At 42.7% G+C, this 21,158-nt stretch overlaps 1 protein-coding gene across 6 annotated transcripts in view; it reads left to right on the top strand.

The window, feature by feature from the left end:
• Nucleotides 1-21,158, top strand: part of LOC106610626 (echinoderm microtubule-associated protein-like 1) — a 111,578-nt gene that overhangs the window by 38,519 nt on the left and 51,901 nt on the right. The window lies entirely within an intron of this gene.

The following is a 21,158-nucleotide window of genomic DNA, read 5'->3' as shown; positions in this document are numbered from 1 at the left end:
AACTGTTTGGCCATAATGACCATCGTTATGTTTGGAGGAGAAAGGGGGAGGCTTGCAAGCCAAAGAACACCATCCTAACCGTGAAGCACGGGGGTGGCAGCATCATGTTGTGAGGGTGCTTTGCTGCAGGAGGGACTGGTGCACTTCAAAAAATAGATGGCATCATGAGGATGGAAAATGATGTGGCTATATTGAAGCAACATCTCAAGACATCAGTCAGGAAGTTAAAGCTTGGTCGCAAATGGTTCTTCCAAATGGACAATGACCCCAAGCATACTTCCAAAGCTGTGGCAAAATGGCTTAAGGACAACAAAGTCAAGGTATTGGAGTGGCCATCACAAAGCCCTGACCTCAATCCTATAGAAAATTTGTGGGCAGAACTGAAAAAGCATGTGCGAGCAAGGAGGCCTACAAACCTGATTCAGTTACACCATCTCTGTCAGGAGGAATGGGCCAAAATTCACCCAACTTATTGTGGGAAGCTTGTGGAAGGCTACCAGAAACATTTGACCCAAGTTAAACAATTTAAAGGCAATGCTACCAAATATTAATTGAGTGTATGTAAACTTCTGACCCACTGGGAATGTGATAAAAGAAATAAAAGCTGAAATAAATTCTTCTCTCTACTATTTTTCTGACATTTCACATTCTTAAAATAAAGTGATGATCCTAACTGACCTAAGACAGGGAATTTTTACTTGGATTAAATGTCAGGAATTGTGAAAAACTGAGTTTACCTGTATTTGGCTAAGGTGTATGTAAACTTCCGACTTCAATTGTATTACCTCAACTAACCGGTACCCCGCACATTGACTCTTTACCGGTACCCCCCTGTATATAGTCTCACTATTGTTATTTTACTGCTGCTCTTTAATTACTTGGTACTTTTTTTTGTTATTCTTATCCGTATATTTATTTTTTTTTAACTGCATTGTTGGTTAGGGGCTCGTAAGTGAGCATTTCACTGTAAGGTCTACACATGTTGTATTCATGTGACTAATACAATTTGATTTGAAATTTTGATTTGATTAATCCGTACACCTATATGAAATCCCGCTAAAACCTCCAACGAGCCATCAAACAGGTAAAGCATCAACATAGGACTAAAATTGAATCCTACTACACCGGCTCTGATGCTCGACGGATGTGGCAGGGCTTGCACACTATCACGGATTACAAAGGGAAACCCAGCGACGCGAGCCTACCAGATGAGCTAAATGCTTTCTGTGCTCGCTTTGAGGCAAGCAACACTGAACCATGCATGAGAGCACCAGCTGTTCTGGACGACTGTGTGATCTCACTCTCTGTAGCAGATGTGAGTAAGACATTATAATACAAGTTAATTTTTGCAAGGCTGCAGGGCCACACGGAATACCAGGACGCGTACTCAAGGCAAGCGCTGACCAGCTGTCAGGTGTCTTCACTGACATCTTCAACCTCCAACCTATCACTGACCCGGTCTGTAATAGCAATGTCACAACCTGATCTGTTTCACCTGTCTTTGTGATTGTCTCCACCCATCTCCAGGTGTTGCCCTTTCTTCCCCATTATCACCTGTGTATTTATACCTGTGTTCTCTGTTTATCTGTTGCCAGTTCGTCTTGTTTGTCAAGTCAACCAGTGTTTTTGTTCTCAGCTCCTGCTTTTCCCAGTCTCTCTTTTTCTTGCCCTCCTGGTTTTGACCCTTGCCTGTCCTGAATCTGAGCCCGCCTGCCTGACCACTCTGCCTGCACCTGACCATGAGCCTGCCTGCCTGCCGACCTGTACCTTTGCCCCACCTCTTTATTATTGACCTCTGCCTACCCTGACCCTGAACCTGCCAGCCGTCCAGTACCGTTGCCCCACCTCTGGTTTACTGACCCCTGCCTGCCTTGACCTGTCTATTGCCTGCCCCTGTTGGATTATTAAACCATTGTTCATTCAACGTTGTCTGCATCTGGGTCTTACCTTCATTCCTGATAACCAATTTATTTCAAGCAGACCACTTGCCCAAGAACGCTAAGGTAACCTAGCACTGATATCTATAGCCATGAAATGTTTTGAAAGGCTGGTCATGGCTCACATCAACACCATCATCCCAGACACCCTGGACCCACTCCAATTTGCATACTGCCCCAACAGATCCACAGATGACGCAATCTCCATTGCACTCCACACTGCCCTCACCCACCTGGACAAAAGGAATACCTATGTAAGTGTGCTGTTCATTTACTACAGCTCAGCATTCAACATCATAGTCCCCTCCAAGCCAATCACCAAGCTCAGGACCCTGGGACTGAACACCTCCCTTTGCAACTGGATCCTGAACTTCCTGAGGAGCCACCCCCAGACGCTGAGGGTAGTAAACAACACATCTGCCACGCTGACCATCAACACGGGGGCCATCAGCTGTATGTGCTTAGACCCTCCTGTACTCCCTGTTCAACCACGACTGCGTGGCTGCACATGACTCCAACACCATCATCAACTTTGCTGATGACACGATGATGAGGCAGCCTATAGGGAGGAGGTCAGAGACCTGGCAATGTGGTACCAGTACAACAAACTTTCTCTCAACATCAGCAAGACAAATGAGCTGATTGTGGACTACAGGAAATGGAGAGGTGAGCACACCCCCATCTACATCGATGGGGCTGTAGTAGAGCGGGTCGAGAGCTTCAAGTTCCTCTGTGTCCACATCACTATGGAATTAACATGGTCCACACCCACGCAGTTGTGAAGAGGGCACAACAGAGCCTCTTCATCCTCAGGAGGCTGAAAAGAATTGGCATGGGCTCTCAGATCCTCAAAACGTTTTACAGCTGCACCATTGAGAGCATCTCTTACTGGCTGCATCACCACTTTGTACAGCAACTGCAAGGCACCTGACCGTAAGGCGCTATAGAGGGGGGTGAGTACAGCCCAGTAGCAACGGTCATCAAAATTGTTAAAAACAATTCTAACAAATGCAACAGTTGATGAAGATACTCCAAACGTTTTGAATTTAGAAAATCCATCAGATATTGACTGAATTATAACACATAAAACATTTTTGAATGGTGTTCAGGGATTTTGGTGGGAATTCAGGTACATAAAGGGGTGAAACAGGGCTGCAACCACCAAAAGGCCGCTCCAGTCATTACCACAAGCCCATTCTCCACAATTAAGGTGACATTAACCTCCTGTGATCTAGGCCTACATGCACTCACCTGCGTTGTCTAGACTGCCTCATTAATTACTGTTGTTGTCATGGTCTGTTGTGTGTCAATTGCAGGATACCCTCAGATAAAAAAATCAAGACGCTTGGCTCTAGATTATACCTATCTAGTGTATATATACTCTACATTGTTTACAAGATCAGACATATATCACTATAAGCTGAGTGTTCATTTTCAGAAGTTGCATTCACTTCAGTGCATCTAATTTGTAAACATTTCAACTGTGTTAAATTAACAAAATGTACACTGATTAATTAACAAAAAATGTACACCGATTAAATAAAGTTATCTTTCTTCTCTTTCTTGTGATGTAAGTGTTGAGACGATGTGTTAAATCCCAGACAAAGCTTCAGCATTCTTATAGATGCAACAGGAAGACAATGTATTCCATTGAGCCCATTTCAGCCATTTACCGGGGTGTGTTTGACAGGTCATTACAAACATTTCCACTGTGCTAACGTTAATGGGAATAAATGACAGACACAAGCAAGAGTATGAAAGAGTCATACATTTTTGTGCACTAACTCTCCTGCACTGACTCTATGCACATACACTGGACTCTACACACACACACACACACACACACACACACTACATGCGCACACACACACACACACTGACAGACACACACACACTCCCATACACGCTTTCACACTCACCACATACGCTGTTGCTACTGTCTATTATCTATCCTGTTGCCTAGTCACTTTACCCCTACCTACAGTGCCTTCAGAAAGTATTCATACCTCTTGACTTTGTTGTGTTACAGCCTGAATTCAAAATGGATTAAATAATATTTTTTCACTCATCTACACACATTACCTCATAATGACAAAGTGAAAACATGTTTTTTGAAATGTTAGCAAATTTATTGAGAATGAAATACAGTATCTAATTTACATAAGTATTCACACCCCTGAGTCAATACATGTTAGAATCACCTTTGGCAGTGATTACAGCTGTGAGTCTTTCTAGGTAAGTGTCTAAGAGCTTTGCACACCTGGATTGTACAATGTTCGCACATGATTCTTTTTAAAATTCTTCAGACTCTGTTAAGGTGGTTGTTGATCATTGCTCGACAGCCATTTTCAAGTCTTACCATAGATTTTCAAGCGCTTTTTAAGTCAAATCTGTAACTAGGCCGCTCAGGAACTCCTGTGTATTTGGCCTTGTGATTTAGGTTATTGGCCTGCTGAAAGGTGATTTCATCTCCCAGTGTCTGGTGGAAAACAGACTGAACCAGGTTTTCATCTAGGATTTTGCCTATGCGTAGCTCCATTACATTTATTTTTTATCCTGAAAAACTCCCCAGTCCTTAACGATTACAAGCATACACATACTAACATGATGCTATGCTACTATGCTTGAAAATATGGAGAGTGGTACTCAGTAATGCATTGTATTGGATTTGCTCCAAACATAGCACTTTGTATTCAGGACAAGAAGTTAATTGCTTTGCCACATTTTTTGCAGTATTACTTTAGTGCCTTTTTGCAAACAGGATGCATGTTTTGGCAGAGCTTGAGAGGATCTGCAGAGCTTGAGAGGATCTGCAGAGAAGAAATGGGAAAAACTCCACAAAAACAGGTGTGCCAAGCTTGTAGTGACATACCCAAGAAGACTCGAGGCCGTAATCGTTGCCAAAGATGCTTCAACAAATTACTGAGTTAAGGGTCTGACTACTTATGTAAATGTCATATTTCAGTTTTTATTTTGAATACATTTGCAAGAATTTCTATAAACCTGTTTTCGCTTTGTCATTATGGGGTATTGTGAGTAGATTGATTTGGGAAAAAAACAATTTAATCAATTTTAGAATAAGGCTAACGTAACAAAATGTGGAAAATGTCAATGGGTCGGAATACTTTCAGAATGCACTGTATATTTATGTATTATTATATATTTTTTCTATAGTCATTAAAAAAAGTAACCTCTTTAATTGGAAAACTCGTTTTATATGAATTTTAACATGTACTCTTTATGACAGAATGATAAAATTTTGTGAAATCAAACGTTTTTTTATTTTTGGCTTAATGGCCTAAAAAACTATCTCCATTGATCAATATGTAAAGAGTCATTTAAGAGTCCTCTGAAGGGCCAAAGTATTTCTTATGCTGAATTAGGAACCCCTTGACCACCCAGTAGACAAGATTAGCAAAGATACAAATGTACTGTATGTACAGTACCATTCAAAAGTTAGGACGCACCTACTCATTCCAAGGTTTTTTCATTCTTTTTCTATTTTCTACATTGTAGAATAATAGTGAAGACATCAAAATTATGAAATAACACATATGAAATCATGTAGTAACCAAAAATAAAAATAAAAAATCTAAATATATTATATATTTGAGATTCTTCAAAGTAGCCACCTTGCCTTGATGACAGCTTTGCACACTCTTGGCATTCATGAGGTAGTTAATTGGTATGCATTTGAATTAACAGCTGTGCCTTGTTAAAAGTTAATTTGTGGAATTTCTTTCCTTCTTAATGCGTTTGAGCCAATCAGTTGTGTTGTGACATGGTAGGGGTGGTATACAGAAGATAGCCCTATTTGGTAAAAGTCCGTATTATGGCAAGAACAGCTCAAATAAGCAAAGAGAAATGGCAGTCCATTAATACATTAGAGTTACCAGCCTCAGAAATTGCAGCCCAAAAAAATGCTTCAGAGTTCAAGTAACAGACACATCTCAATATCAACTGTTCAGAGGAGACTGCATGAATCAGGCCTTCATAGTTGAATTGTTGCAAAGAAACCACTACTAAAGGACACCAATAAGAAAAAGAGACTTGCTTGGGCCAAGAAACACGAGCAATGGACATTAGACCAGTGGAAATCCGTCCAAATTTGAGATTTTTGGTTCCAACCGCCGTGTCTTTGTGAGACGCAGAGTAGGTGAACGAATGATCTCCGGATGTGTGGTTCCCACTGTGAAGCATGGCGGAGAAGGTGTGATGGTGTGGGGGTGCTTTGCTGGTGACACTGTCAGTGATTTATTCAGAATTCAAGGCACACTTAACCAGCATGGCTACTACAGTATTCTGCAGCGATACGCCACCCATCTGGTTTGCGCTTAATGGGACTATCATTTGTTTTTTAACAGGTCAATGACCCAACACACCTCCAGGCTGTGTAAGGGCTATTTGACTAAGAAGGAGAGTGATGGAGTGCTGCATCAGATGACCTGGCCTCCACAGTCACCCAACCTCAACCCATTTGAGATGGTTTGGAAAGAGTTTTACCGCAGAAAAGCAGCCAACAAGTGCTCAGCATATGTGGGAACCAGTGGTGACCCATCATTCTGGGCAGGTGGGGCTTTGAGACCCACATTTTTTTGCTGAAATACAAAATAAAAATACATATTTTTTGGGGGGGTTGCATGTTATTTTGGCATTAATACGTGTCACATATCAGATTGCAAACAATGTTAAAAAAATATATATATATAATTGAGTTAATAAAGCCGCATACAACCACGTTCTCCTTTTTGTTTTCTTGAGTAAGGCAGCTCCAAAATGCAGGTGTTTCAGCCTAGCTCAGTGCTTTCTGTGGTGGTGGGGCGAACCAGCAGAAAATAGGAGCAGTATTCCGTCACTCATGAGGTCCTTGCACAATCGCCTAGCTTCAGTCCTTTAGTAACCCTTTGGGTCCTACCATACAGTTATATTACAAGTGCCTTTCCAAAAAGGCTCAAGGTCATTGGCCACAGAAATGATGACAAATCACGTTATATTTACAGTAGCTTTGATTGGACTGATCATGTCAACATCTTACTTTCACAATCTTAGCTAGCAGTCATCATCGTGAATCAAGTCTACTGGCAAATCCTTTTTAATCCTTGTCATATGAAGATAAATAATGAAGCGAAAATATAGATAAAACGTATCGGTGCTCGTCGGGCATTGGACATAAACATTACACAACAAGTTGAAAATCACAAATTCAACAATGAGTTGTTTGGAAGGAATCGGTGACAGTGGCTAACCGCAAGCATTGCAACTGGGAAGTCAGACTGGGAAAATACAGTCTGAATGGTCATCAAACTCGGAATTGTTAATATTTTTCTTTGATGACAAAATTTGCCAACGAAGGGCCGACACACACAAGAAGGTTAGTCCAAACGTCTTATATGCTGCTGCATAAATGATGCACTATGCCAGGGAGATATGGTCAACCATAACAGCTATGTTTTTTAAAAAGGCAGTAAATGAGGTTGAATGAATTGTTTCGCTGCCAGACAAGGCTCCGCTGATAGCCAGGTGTAGCGGTGGTAAGGATTCACTCCATTTTGCTGGAAAGAAAGCTCTGCTGTTTGGACAGCTTTATGTAGGCCCAAAACATTTGTGGGCACCACTTGTCACCGTTATAGTGCAATTAATGTATTGTTTAGTGTTGTGTTGTGTAGTGGCTTTGCTGGCATGCATATAAAAAAATATTGGGGGAGTTTGCAACACCAAGATTTACATGCTACAATCGCCACTGGTGGGAACTCCTTCAAGACAGTTGGAAAAGCATACCACGTAAAGTTGGTTGAGAGAATGCCAAGAGTGTGCAAAGCTGTCATCAAGGCAAAGGGTGGCTACTTAGAAGAATATCAAATATAAAATATATGTTGATTTGTTTAACATTTTTTGGTTACTACATGGTTCCATATGTGTTATTTCATACTTTTGATGTCTTCACTATTATTCTACAATGTAGAAAATATGCAAAATAAAGAAAAACCCTTGAATGAGTCGGTGTGTCCAAACTTTTGAATGGTACTGTACATGTACTTGAAATACATGTTAAATATATTGCCATGTATTTTTTTCCATATGGGAAGCACAAAGCCTGAGCTCTGATGTCCAATATAGGAGCTTATCAGTGCCCAAATCTGCCATTTTTAAACTGTATACAGGTACGAGTGTAAAGGGCTACAACCCTTGTATCTAGCCATCCCCCACAATCACCCAACTGTTAGTGTTGTCCCAGAGAAGTAGAAGCTACAATGTCAGTTGAAGTAAACAACACCTGCATCAATGAGAACACAAATCCAGCCCCTCAACCCAACTTGAGCTTATAGGGATAACCAGTGAGCAAGATCAGCTTAGTATCCCCCTACTTAATCCTCTTCCTGCAGTGTGGCCTCTTGCTCTTTGACAGAAGCTTTGGAGAGGAATGCTATTCTCTCCTGTGTTCCTCCTCTGGTCTTGTGCCACTGAGTCTGGTGGGAAAAGGTGTGTGTGTGTGTGTGTGTGTGTGTGTGTGTGCGGGGAGAATGATTGTGTGTGCGTCTTTATATATATATATATATACAATGCCTTGCAAAAGTATTCATCCCCCTCTGCGTTTTTCCTATTTTGTTGCATTACAACCTGTCATTTAAATGGATTTTTATTTGGATTTCATGTAATGGACATACACAAAATCTTCCAAATTGTATGTATTCACCCCCTTTGCTATGAAGCCCCTAAATAAGATCTGGTACAACCAATTACCTTCAGAAGTCACATAATTAATTAAATAAAGTCCACCTGTGTGCAATCTAAGTATCACATGATCTGTCACATGATCTCAGTATATATACACCTGTTCTGAAAGGCCCCAGAGTCTGCAACACCACTAAGCAAGGGGCACCACCAAGCAAGCGGCACCATGAAGACCAAGGAGCTCTCTAAACAGATTAGGGACAAAGTTGTGGAGAATTACAGATCAGGGTTGGGTTATAAAAATATCGGAAACTTTGAACATCCCACGGAGCACCATTAAATCCATTATTAAAAAATGGAAAGAATATGGCATCACAAAAAAACTGCCAAGAGAGGGCCGCCCACCAAAACACACGGACCAGGCAAGGAGGGCATTAATCAGAGAGGCAACAAATAGACCAAAGATAACCCTGAAGGAGCTGCAAAGCTCCACAGCAGAGATTGGAGTATCTGTCCATAGGACCAGTTTAAGCCGCACACTCCACAGAGCTGGGCTTTTACGGAAGAGTGGCCAGAAAAAAGCCATTGCTTAAAGAAAAAAATAAGCAAACACGTTTAGTGTTCGCCAAAAGGCATGTGGGAGACTCCCCAAACATAAGGAAGAAGGTACTCTGGTCAGATGAGACTAAAATTGAGCTTTTTGGTCATCATGGAAAACGTCATGTCTGGCGCAAACCTCTCATCACCCTGAGAAAACCATCCCCACAATGAAGCACGGTGGTTGCAGCAACATGCTGTGGGGATGTTTTTCATTAGCAGGGACTGGGAAATTGGTCAGAATTGAAGGAATGATGGATGGCGCTAAATACAGGAAATTTCTTGAGGGAAACCTGTTTCAGTCTTCCAGAGATTTGAGACTGGGACAGAGGTTCACTTTCCAGCAGGACAATGACCCTAAGCATACTGCTAAAGCAACACTCGAGTGGTTTAAGGGGAAACATTTAAATGTCTTGGAATGGCCTAGTCAAAGTCCAGACCTCAATCCAATTGAGAATCTGTGGTATGACTTAAAGATTTCTGTACACCAGCAGAACCCATCCAACTTGAAGGAGCTGGATCGGTTTTGCCTTGAAGAATGGGCAAAAATCCCAGTGGCTAGATGTGCCAAGCTTATAGAGACTTGTAGCTGTAATTGTTGCAAAAGGTGGCTCTACAAAGTATTGACTTTGGGGGGGTGAATAGTTATGCACGCTCAAGTTTTCTGTTTTTTTGTGTCTTATTTAAGGTTTGTTTCACAACAAATAATATTTTGCATCTTCAAAGTGGTAGGCATGTTGTGTAAATCAAATGATACAAATCCGCAACATATCCATTTTAATTCCAAGGGGGTGAATACTTTTGCAAGCCACTGTATATTATCATGTTTGTGGTAGTGTTGGGAATAGGAGTCTGCTGTGGAGGGTTCTGCCTCAGAGAGCACACATCTTTTGACTCCTCTGGCTGAGATTGGGGGATTAGCCTAATAGCCTATATACAGTAGCTTTAACAACAGTCCGCCAATCTCCCCTGTGCTTGCTACTGGCTCAGGTTTATGGCTCCTTGTACAGACAGAGCGGTTTGACAGAATGGGTGGGGGACAATTAATTGTGCTCCTGGCACTGTATTAAAGATATGCACATGCAAGGTGCACTTTGCATGCTAATAGGGTTTCCTGGCTTTTGGCCTTTTGGCTTTAGCCGCTCTATGGGGGACAGATGCCAAAATTAAGTGGTTCCAAGGACAGCCTGTCAGCCTCTCTTGGTTTTCATCATCAAACCGATTACCTGTTTGTTGTATCCCTTCAGCCAGACCTTTTAAACACCACATAATGCTTCCCTTATCTATTTCATCTCTCCAGACGCACCAATATCCATCTGTGAGGTGACCTAGCCTTGAGTTCCCGGCTTCCTCACGTTCGTCTTGGGAGGTCAAAACCGACCAGTTCCTTATTAAACCCCCAAACCGGCAGGGTGGGAGAGGGGGTGTTCGCGAACGCTTTAACATGTTGACCGCTGTTTGACCTGAGGAAGGATTTGGCAGATGTCAGGAGGATGCTTGGGTAGTCCTCCAAGGACATGTAGTGGGGTCCCAGGAGGGTAGTTAGCCCCTTGATCATCTAGAATCTATATCTCTCTCTCCGTTTTCCTCCTTTCTTTCCTACTTTCCTCTTTTACACAGGTCATCTCTGATCCACCCTGCATGTTAAATCAAATCAAAATCAAATCAAATGTATTTATATAGCCCTTCTTACATCAGCTGATATCTCAAAGTGCTGTACAGAAACCCAGCCTAAAACCCCAAACAGCAAGCAATGCAGGTGTAGAAGCACGGTGGCTAGGAAAAACTCCCTAGAAAGGCCAAAACCTACGAAGAAACCTAGAGAGGAACCAGGCTATGAGGGGTGGCCAGTCCTCTTCTGGCTGTGCAGGGTGGATATTATAACAGAACATGGTCAAGATGTTCAAATGTTCATAAATGACCAGCATGGTCAAATAATAATAATCATAGTAGTTGTCGAGGGTGCAACAAGCACGTCCGGTGAACAGGTCAGGTTTCATAGCCGCAGGCAGAACAGTTGATACTGGAGCAGCAGCACGGCCAGGTGGACTGTGGACAGCAAGGAGTCATCATACCAGGTAGTCCTGAGGCATGGTCCTAGGGCTCAGGTCCTCTGAGAGAAAGACAGAAAGAGAGAAAGAGAGAAAGAGAGAATTAGAGAGAGCATATTTAAATTCACACAGGACACCGGATAAGACAAGAGAAATACTCCAGATGTAACAGACTGACCCTAGCCCCCCGACACATAAACTACTGCAGCATAAATACTGGAGGCTGAGACAGGAGGGATCAGAAGACACTGTGGCCCCATCCGATGATACCCCCGGACAGGGCCAAACAGGCAGGATATAATCCCACCCACTTTGCGAAAGCACAGCCCCCACACCACTAGAGGGATGTCTCCAACCACCAACTTACCGTCCTAAGACAAGGCCGAGTATAGCCCACAACGATCTCCGCCATGGCACAACCCAAGGGGGGGCGCCAACCCAGACAGGAAGACCACGTCAGTGACTCAACCCACTCAAGTGACGCACCCCTCCCATGGACGGCATGGAAGAACACTAGTAAGCCAGTGACTCAGCCCCTGTAAAAGGGTTAGAGGCAGAGAATCCCAGTGGAAAGAGAGGGAACCGGCAAGGCAGAGACAGCAAGGGCGGTTCGTTGCTCCAGCCTTTCCGTTCACCTTCACACTCCTGGGCCAGACTATACTTAATCATAGGACCTACTGAAGAGATAAGTCTTCAGTAAAGACTTAAAGGTTGAGACTGAGTCTGCGTCTCTCACATTGGTAGGCAGACCATTCCATAAAAATGGGGCTCTATAGGAGAAAGCCCTACCTCCAGCCGTTTGCTTAGAAATTCTAGGGACAATTAGGAGGCCTGCGTCTTGTGACCGTAGCGTACGTGTAGGTATGTACGGCAGGACCAAATCGGAAAGAAAGGTAGGAGCAAGCCCATGTAATGCTTTGTAGGTTAGCAGTAAAACCTTGAAATCAGCCCTTGCCTTAACAGGAAGCCAGTGTAGGGAGGCTAGCACTGGAGTAATATGATCACATTTTTTGGTTCTAGTCAGGATTCTAGCAGCCGTATTTAGCACTAACTGAAGTTTGTTTAGTGCTTTATCCGGGTAGCCGGAAAGTAGAGCATTGCAGTAGTCCAGCCTAGAAGTAACAAAAGCATGGATTAATTTTTCTGCGTCATTTTTGGACAGAAAGTTTCTGATTTTTGCAATGTTACGTAGATGGAAAAAAGCTGTCCTTGAAACAGTCTTGATATGTTCTTCAAAAGAGAGATCAGGGTCCAGAGTAACGCCGAGGTCCTTCACAGTTTTATTTGAGACGACTGTACAACCATCCAGATTAATTGTCAGATTCAACAGAAGATCTCTTTGTTTCTTGGGACCTAGAACAAGCATCTCTGTTTTGTCCGAGTTTAAAAGTAGAAAGTTTGCAGCCATCCACTTCTTTATGTCTGAAACACAGGCTTCTAGCGAGGGCAATTTTGGGGCTTCACCATGTTTCATTGAAATGTACAGCTGTGTGTCGTCCGCATAGCAGTGAAATTTAACATTATGTTTTCGAATGACATCCCCAAGAGGTAAAATATATAGTGAAAACAATAGTGGTCCTAAATTGGAACCTTGAGGAACACCGAAATTTACAATTGATTTGTCAGAGGACAAACCATTCATAGAGACAAACTGATATCTTTCCGACAGATAAGATCTAAACCAGGCCAGAACTTGTCCATGTAGACCAATTTGGGTTTCCAATCTCTCCAAAAGAATGTGGTGATCGATGGTATCAAAAGCGGCACTAAGATCTAGGAGCACGAGGACAGATGCAGAGCCTCGGTCTGACGTCATTAAAAGGTCATTTACCACCTTCACAAGTGCAGTCTCAGTGCTATGATGGGGTCCAAAACCAGACTGAAGCGTTTCGTATACATTGTTTGTCTTCAGGAAGGCAGTGAGTTGCTGTGCAACAGCTTTTTAAAAAAATTTTGAGAGGAATGGAAGATTCGATATAGGCCAATAGTTTTTTATAATTTCTGGATCAAGATTCGGCTTTTTCAAGAGAGGCTTTATTACTGCCACTTTTAGTGAGCTTGGTACACATCCGGTTGTTAGAGCGCCGTATATTATGTTCAACATAGGAGGGCCAATCACAGGAAGCAGCTCTTTCAGTAGTTTAGTTGGAATAGGGTCCAGTATGCAGCTTGAGGGTTTGGAGGCCATGATTATTTTCATCATTGTGTCAAGAGATATAGTACTAAAACACTTTAGTATCTCCCTTGATCCTAGGTCCTGGCAGAGTTGTGTAGACTCAGGACAATGGAGCTTTGGAGGAATACCCAGATTTAAAGAGGAGTCTGTAATTTGCTTTCTAATGATCATGATCTTTTCCTCAAAGAAGTTCATAAATGTATTACTGCTGAAGTGAAAGCCATCCTCCATTTGCGAAGGCTGCTTTTTAGTTAGCTTTGCGACAGTATCAAAAAGAAATTTCGGATTGTTCTTATTTTCCTCAATTAAGTTGAAAAAATAGGATGATCGAGCAGCAGTGAGGGCTCTTCTTTCCAAGCTAGTCGGAAGACTTCCAGTTTGGTGTGGCGCCATTTCCGTTCCAATTTTCTGGAAGCTTGCTTCAGAGCTCGTGTATTTTCTGTATACCAGGGAGCTAGTTTCTTATGACAGATGTTTTTAGTTTTTAGGGGTGCAACTGCATCTAGGGTATTGCGCAAGGTTAAATTGAGATCCTCGGTTAGGTGGTTAACTGTTTTTTGTCCTCTGACGTCCTTGGGTAGGCAGAGGCAGTCTGGAAGGGCATCAAGGAATCTTTGGGTTGTCTGAGAATTTATAGCACGACTTTTAATGCTCCTTGGTTGGGGTCTGAGCAGATTATTTGTTGCGATTACAAACGTGATAAAATGGTGGTCCGATAGTCCAGGATTATGAGGAAAAACATTAAGATCCACAACATTTATTCCATGGGACAAAACTAGGTCCAGAGTATGACTGTGGCAGTGAGTAGGTCCAGAGACATGTTGGACAAAACCCACTGAGTCGATGATGGCTCCGAAAGCCTTTTGGAGTGGGTCTGTGGACTTTTCCATGTGAATGTTAAAGTCACCAAAAATTTGAATATTATCTGCTATGACTACAAGATCCAATAGGAATTCAGGGAACTTAGTGAGGAACACTGCATATGGCCCAGGAGGCCTGTAAACAGTAGCTATAAAAAGTGAGTGAGTAGGCTGCATAGATTTCATGACTAGAAGCTCAAAAGACGAAAACGTCATTGTTTTTTTTTTTGTAAATTGAAATTTGCTATCGTAAATGTTAGCAACACCTCCGCCTTTGCCGGATGCACGGGGGTATGGTCACTAATGTAACCAGGGGTGAGGCCTCATTTAACACAGTAAATTCATCAGGCTTAAGCCATGTTTCAGTCAGGCCAATCACATCAAGATTATGATCAGTGATTAGTTCATTGACTATAACTGCCTTGGAAGTGAGGGATCTAACATTAAGTAACCCAATTTTGAGATGTGAGGTATCACAATCTCTTTCAATAATGGCAGGAATGGAGGAGGTCTTTATACTAGTGAGATTGCTAAAGCGAACACCGCCATTTTTAATTTTGCCCAACCTAGATCGAGGCACAGACACAGTCTCAATGGGGAAAGCTGAGCTGACTACGCTGACTGTGCTAGTGGCAGACTCCACTAAGCTGGCAGGCTGGCTAACAGCCTGCTGCCTGGCCTGCACCCTATTTCATTGTGGAGCTAGAGTAGTTAGAGCCCTGTCTATGTTCGTAGATAAGATGAGAGCACCCCTCCAGCTAGGATGGAGTCCGTCACTCCTCAACAGGCCAGGCTTGGTCCTGTTTGTGGGTGAGTCCCAGAAAGAGGGCCAATTATCTACAAATTCTATCTTTTGGGAGGGGCAGAAAACAGTTTTCAACCAGCGATTGAGTTGTGAGACTCTGCTGTAGAGCTCATCACTCCCCCTAACTGGGAGGGGGCCAGAGACAATTAATCGATGCCAACATATCTTTCTAGCTGATTTACACGCTGAAGCTATGTTGCTCTTGGTGACCTCTGACTGTTTCATCCTAACATCGTTGGTGCCGACGTGGATAACAATATCTCTATACTCTCTACACTCGCCAGTTTTAGCTTTAGCCAGCACCGTCTTTAGATTAGCATTAACGTCGGTAGCCCTGCCCCCTGGTAAACAGTGTATAATCGCTGGATGATTAGTTTTAAGTCTAATACTGTGGGTAATGGAGTCGCCAATGACTAGGGTTTTCAATTTGTCAGAGCTAATGGTGGGAGCCGTCAGCGTCTCAGACCCCACAACGGGAGGAGTAGAGACCAGAGAAGTCTTGGCCTCCGACTCCGACTCGCTTAATGGGGAGAACCGGTTGAAAGTTTCTGTCGGCTGAATAAGCGACACCGGTTGAGCATTCCTGCAGCGTTTCCCTCCAGAAGCCATGAGAAAGTTGTCCGGCTGCGGGGACCGTGCGAGGGGGTTTATACTAACGTTACTATCTGTACTTACTGGTGGCACAGACGCTGTTTCATCCTTTCCTACACTGAAATTACCCTTGCCTAATGATTGCGTCTGAAGCTGGGCTTGCAGCACAGCTATCCTTGCCGTAAGGCGATCGTTCTCCTGTATATTATAAGTACAACGACTGCAATTAGAAGGCATCATGTTAATGTTACTTAGCTTCGGCTGTTTGAAGTCCTGACGAACCATGTCCAGATAAAACCTCCGGGGTGAAAAAGTTGAATGAAAAAAGTTGAGTGAGGGAAAAAGTAAAAATATACGGTAATGAAAAAGTAAAAAACCGTCAGGTAGCAAAGTAAGATCGGCAACAAAACGCACAGCAGCGTAAACAAGTCTGCAAGTTGTGACCGGAAACAGGAAACCCCAACCTACGTAAAGACGACACAAAACACACCTCCAGGCTGTGTAAGGGCTATTTGACCAAGAAGGAGAGTGATGGAGTGCTGCGTCAGATGACCTGGCCTCCACAATCACCAGACTTCAACCCAATTGAGATGGTTTGGGATGAGTTGGACTGCAGAGTGAAGGAAAAGCAGCCAACAAGTTCTCAGCATATGTGGGAACTCCTTCAAGACTGTTGGAAAAGCATTCCAGGTGAAGCTGGTTGAGAGAATGTCAAGAGTGTGCAAAGCTGACATCAAGGCAAAGGGTGGCTACTTTGAAGAATCTGAAATATAAAATATATTTTGATTTGTTTAACACTTTTGGTTACTACATGATTCCATATGTGTTATTTCATAGTGTTGATGTCTTCACTATTATTCTACAATAACCGTTGAATGAGTAGGTGTGTCCAAACTTTTGACTGGTACTGGTATATATATTGTATTCATGTACATTTTTTAAATTCCTTCTTCCTGCAGCTATGGCTACAGCGGTGTTTGTCAACCAGGAGACATCCCGAAAATCGGTCTTCTCAAGAAAATGTCTGTAGTGTCCGAATGGTTTGGACTACAAACTAACATGACCACTCTATGGAAAGATGAGACTCTCACGAACACTATGGTGTTATTTTGCTCTATGGCCCCCACAAGCGTCACAGGACTTGTTGCAAGTCGATACCGCTGATCTGCCAACTTCTGTCTGTAGTGTCCAAACAGTTTGGGCTACACACTAATATGACCCCGCCAACGAAAGGTGAGACTCTCACAAAAACATACATCTCGGTTGTTTTGCTCTAGGACACCCACAAGCTTCACAAGACTCTGAAGACTCTGAAGGTAGCCCAGTACCAGTTAAAACAAACTATGAAAGTATATACTGTATGTAAGTACTTTAGTGACAAAAAAATGGTTAAATATGGGTAAACAATTATACAAATGATTTCCTGATCTTTCTTATATCTCTCAGACATAAGACAAACACTTAAAAACATACTTCCTTTTCATTTATTTTTTGACTACCTGTTGCCATGCATGAATATGTTATTCAATGCATTTCTATGGTCTAATAGCAGTAAGGCCAAATTCAATGTTTCATCAAATAATAATAAAATCTTTACTTGTGTCTTTACTTGGCTCATCCCGCTCTAGCGACTCCTTGTGGCGGGCCGGGTGCCTGCAGGCTGACCTCGGTCGTCAGGTGAACGGTGTTTCCTCTGACACATTGGTTTGGCTGGCTTCCGGGTCAAGTGGATGGATGTTACGAAGCAAGGTTTGGAGGGTCATGTTTTGGAGGACGCATGACTCGATCTTCGCCTCCCGAGCCCATTGGGGAGTTGCAGCGATAAAACAAGATCGAAATTGGGGAGAAAAAGGGGGTAAACATTTTTTGGGGTGATAATTTGTGATATTGAATTGTGTTTGGTTGTCAACGCAACCAAATTTCAACATTTGAAGGAGATGTTGAATTCACGTCTCCTTCTCATCCAAAAATGTAAGTTAAAGAATGGGACTAAATCAAATAAAACTTTATTTCAAGTGCATTTAAAGTTAGTTTTTATTTCATTTCATCCTTTTCTTCAACTTAGATTTTTGAGTTGAGATGGAGACGTGAATCCAACATCTCAATTATTAATTTGAAGACAAACTGACTTAGTCAATGGCACAGATGGAACTCTCCAAGCAGAAGAAAATCTCCTTCAAATGTTGATATTTGGTTGCAATGACAACCAAACACAATTCAATATCACTTTTGAAATAGCCCAATAAATAGCCTATAAACTTGTTGTAACAAATGATATGTTGGATTCACATCTCCAACTCAACCAAATGTTAAAGAATGGGATTAAGCCAGTTGCTCAGATGGATCTACCCAAGTAGTAGATACATCTCCTTTAAATGTGGATATTTGGTTGTGTTGTCAACCAAACACCATTCAATATTACTTTTGTAATACAGTAAAAATAATGTAACATTCAACCTTAAAATGAGTAACACATCCATGGCCACATTGAGGTTACTGTAACTAAACATGTATTCTCATGTAGAGCATCTATAGGTTTACTTAGACATTTTGTGCATTCTTTTCTCATGTGCTGTCTGCTTAACCTCTCTTGGTTAAGCAGTATTTTCACATCCGGATGAAATTTGGATTTGGATAGAAAACACTCTAAAGTTTCTAAAACTGTTAAAAGTATGTCTGTGAGTATAACAGAACTGATATGGCAGGCGGAACCCCGAAGACAAACCACCCCATCCCCCAAAAAATTCAGCCTACCACTGTTTTCAATCGCTGTCACTTTTATTATAAGGTGAAATCCTACCAGATTGCAGTTCCTAGGGATTCCACTAGATGTCAACAGTCTTTAGAAAGAGTTTCATGCTTGTTTTTGGAAAAATTTGCCAGAAATTGTTGTTTTTCTAGGTGGCTCCCATTTTGGCTGTTCTTTGGTATTTTTCTCCGGTAAAGACAATAACGATTCTCCGTCTTAAATTTGATCATTTATTTAGGTATTAGGGTACCTAAGGTCGGATTATAAATGTTGTTTGACTTGTTTGGAAAAGTTTATTAGTAACGTTTGGTATTCATTTTGTATGCATTTTGATGGAGGGAAACTGGGTGGATTATTGACTGAAGCGCGCCAGCTAAACTGAGTTTTTATTGATATAAAGAAGGACATTATCGAACAAAAGGAACATTTATGATGTATCTGGGACCTTTTGGAGTGGAAACAGAAGAAGATCATCAAAGGTAAGGCATTTATTAAATCGCTATTTCTGACTTTCGTGGTGCACCTGCCTGGTTGAAATATGTTTTTCATGCTTTTGTTTGCGGGGCGCTGTCCTCAGATAATCACATGGTGTGCTTTCGCCATAAAGCCTTTTTGAAATCTGACACAGCGGCTGGATTACATTTACATTTACATTTAAGTCAATTAGCAGACGCTCTTATCCAAAGCGACTTACAAATTGGTGCATTCACCTTATGATATCCAGTGGAACAACCACTTTACAATAGTGCATCTAAATCTTTTAAGGGGGGGGGGGGGGTTAGAAGGATTACTTTAACCTATCCCAGGTATTCCTTAAAGAGGTGGGGTTTCAGGTGTCTCCGGAAGGTGGTGATTGACTCCGCTGTCCTGGCGTCGTGAGGGAGCTTGTTCCCTCATGGTGCCAGAGCAGCGAACAGTTTTGACTGGGCTGAGCGGGAACTGTGCTTCCTCAGAGGTAGGGAGGCGAGCAGGCCAGAGGAGGATGAACGCAGTGCCCTTGTTTGGGTGTAGGGCCTGATCAGAGCCTGAAGGTACGGAGGTGCCGTTCCCCTCACAGCTCAGTAGGCAAGCACCATGGTCTTGTAGCGGATGCGAGCTTCAACTGGAAGCCAGTGGAGAGAGCGGAGGAGCGGGGTGACGTGAGAGAACTTGGGAAGGTTGAACACCAGACGGGCTGCGGCGTTCTGGATGAGTTGTAGGGGTTTAATGGCACAGGCAGGGAGCCCAGCCAACAGCGAGTTGCAGTAATCCAGACGGGATATGACAAGTGCCTGGATTAGGACCTGCGCTGCTTCCTGTGTGAGGCAGGGTCGTACTCTGCGAATGTTGTAGAGCATGAACCTACAGGATCGGGTCACCGCCTTGATGTTAGCGGAGAACAAGAAGTCAAGCTTTATTTTGATGTATTACACTTGTGATTTTCTGAAAGTTAAATATTTACAATTCTGTAGTTTGAATTTCGCGCTCTGCAATTTCACCGGATGTTGGCCAGGTGGGACGCTACTGGCAATGGTCCTTCCTCCTTGGGGACAGCTTACATTACAAATATCACTTGAGAAGAGCCTAAATCAGTGTCAGCTAACCTTCTCAGGAACTGGTCAGCATCATCACAGGGAACGGTATCGGTCCGTGGGCTGGATATTGAGAAACAATGAATGTACTGTCATCTTTCACGGAGGAGAACAACATGAGGTATATCACCAAGGTGTGTTTACTCTGATTCAATTGCCTGACTTATTCTCTGTTATTCAGCAGCCTGTTGTGTGTATAAGGAATAGTCAATTCCAGTGAGAGCCCAGGTGACATGAGTGAGCGGTACAATCGGCTAACCAATCGCAGTGGTATCAGGGCTATGACAGGCAGTCATTGTATCCATGCTCGTACCGAGCCCTAAGCAGCTGCTAGCACTGAGACTAGGGCTTTGTACTCCTTAGAGAACATCGCTGTAGTAGCAGCTCTGGCTTTACAGATTAATCTAAAAAAAGGTCCATCAAATGAATCATTTATAACCTTAAAAAAAGCCTTCACATTGGGTTAGGCGACCATTTGTTTGAGTACTGTATATTTAAAAGCCCAGTAAGTAAGATAGGCTTCTTCCTCTGTAAATATTTGTCATTGTGATTGATTCAGCATGCAGAATCTAACCTAGCTACTCAGTGGATGACAGTAGTGCAGATCCAATTGAAATGGACAAGCCATGAAAGAAGACCACACCATCTTGATCTTGATGTTAATTCCCAGATCTATCTATCTAACCATGTAGTCAAGGCTATCTGGCAGTATGGGCCAGTATGAAGTGGTATTGCATTAAGTGGTTTAGCCTGGCCTATCTCTCCAATGGAGCATTAATCAAGAGGGTACAGTAATGGCTGCAATCATTACTTTAGAGATGCCAAGTGAATTTAAAGTGGGGTGACTGGAGGCCACGGGAGGGCATTGGTTCGGTGCGGGGTTGGGGGGATGGGGGGGTGACTTTGTGTGTGGGGGGGGGTGACTGCGTGTGTGTGTGTGTGTGTGTGTGTGTGTGTGTGTGTGTGTGTGTGTGTGTGTGTGTGTGTGTGTGTGTGTGTGTGTGTGTGTGTGTGTGTGTGTGTGTGTGTGTGTGTGTACAGCAAAAGGGTTGGAGTATTTGGTCATTAGCAACCCGCTCATTTAGATATATTTAGTCCAGATTAAAAATGCAAAAACCGTATGACCGAACATATATCTCTACACTGTCT

This window comes from Salmo salar, chromosome ssa09 (genome assembly GCF_905237065.1).
Source record: "Salmo salar chromosome ssa09, Ssal_v3.1, whole genome shotgun sequence".
NCBI lineage: Eukaryota > Metazoa > Chordata > Actinopteri > Salmoniformes > Salmonidae > Salmo > Salmo salar.
Note: the sequence above shows the minus strand (reverse complement) of the source record. Positions and strands in the feature narration are given on the sequence as shown.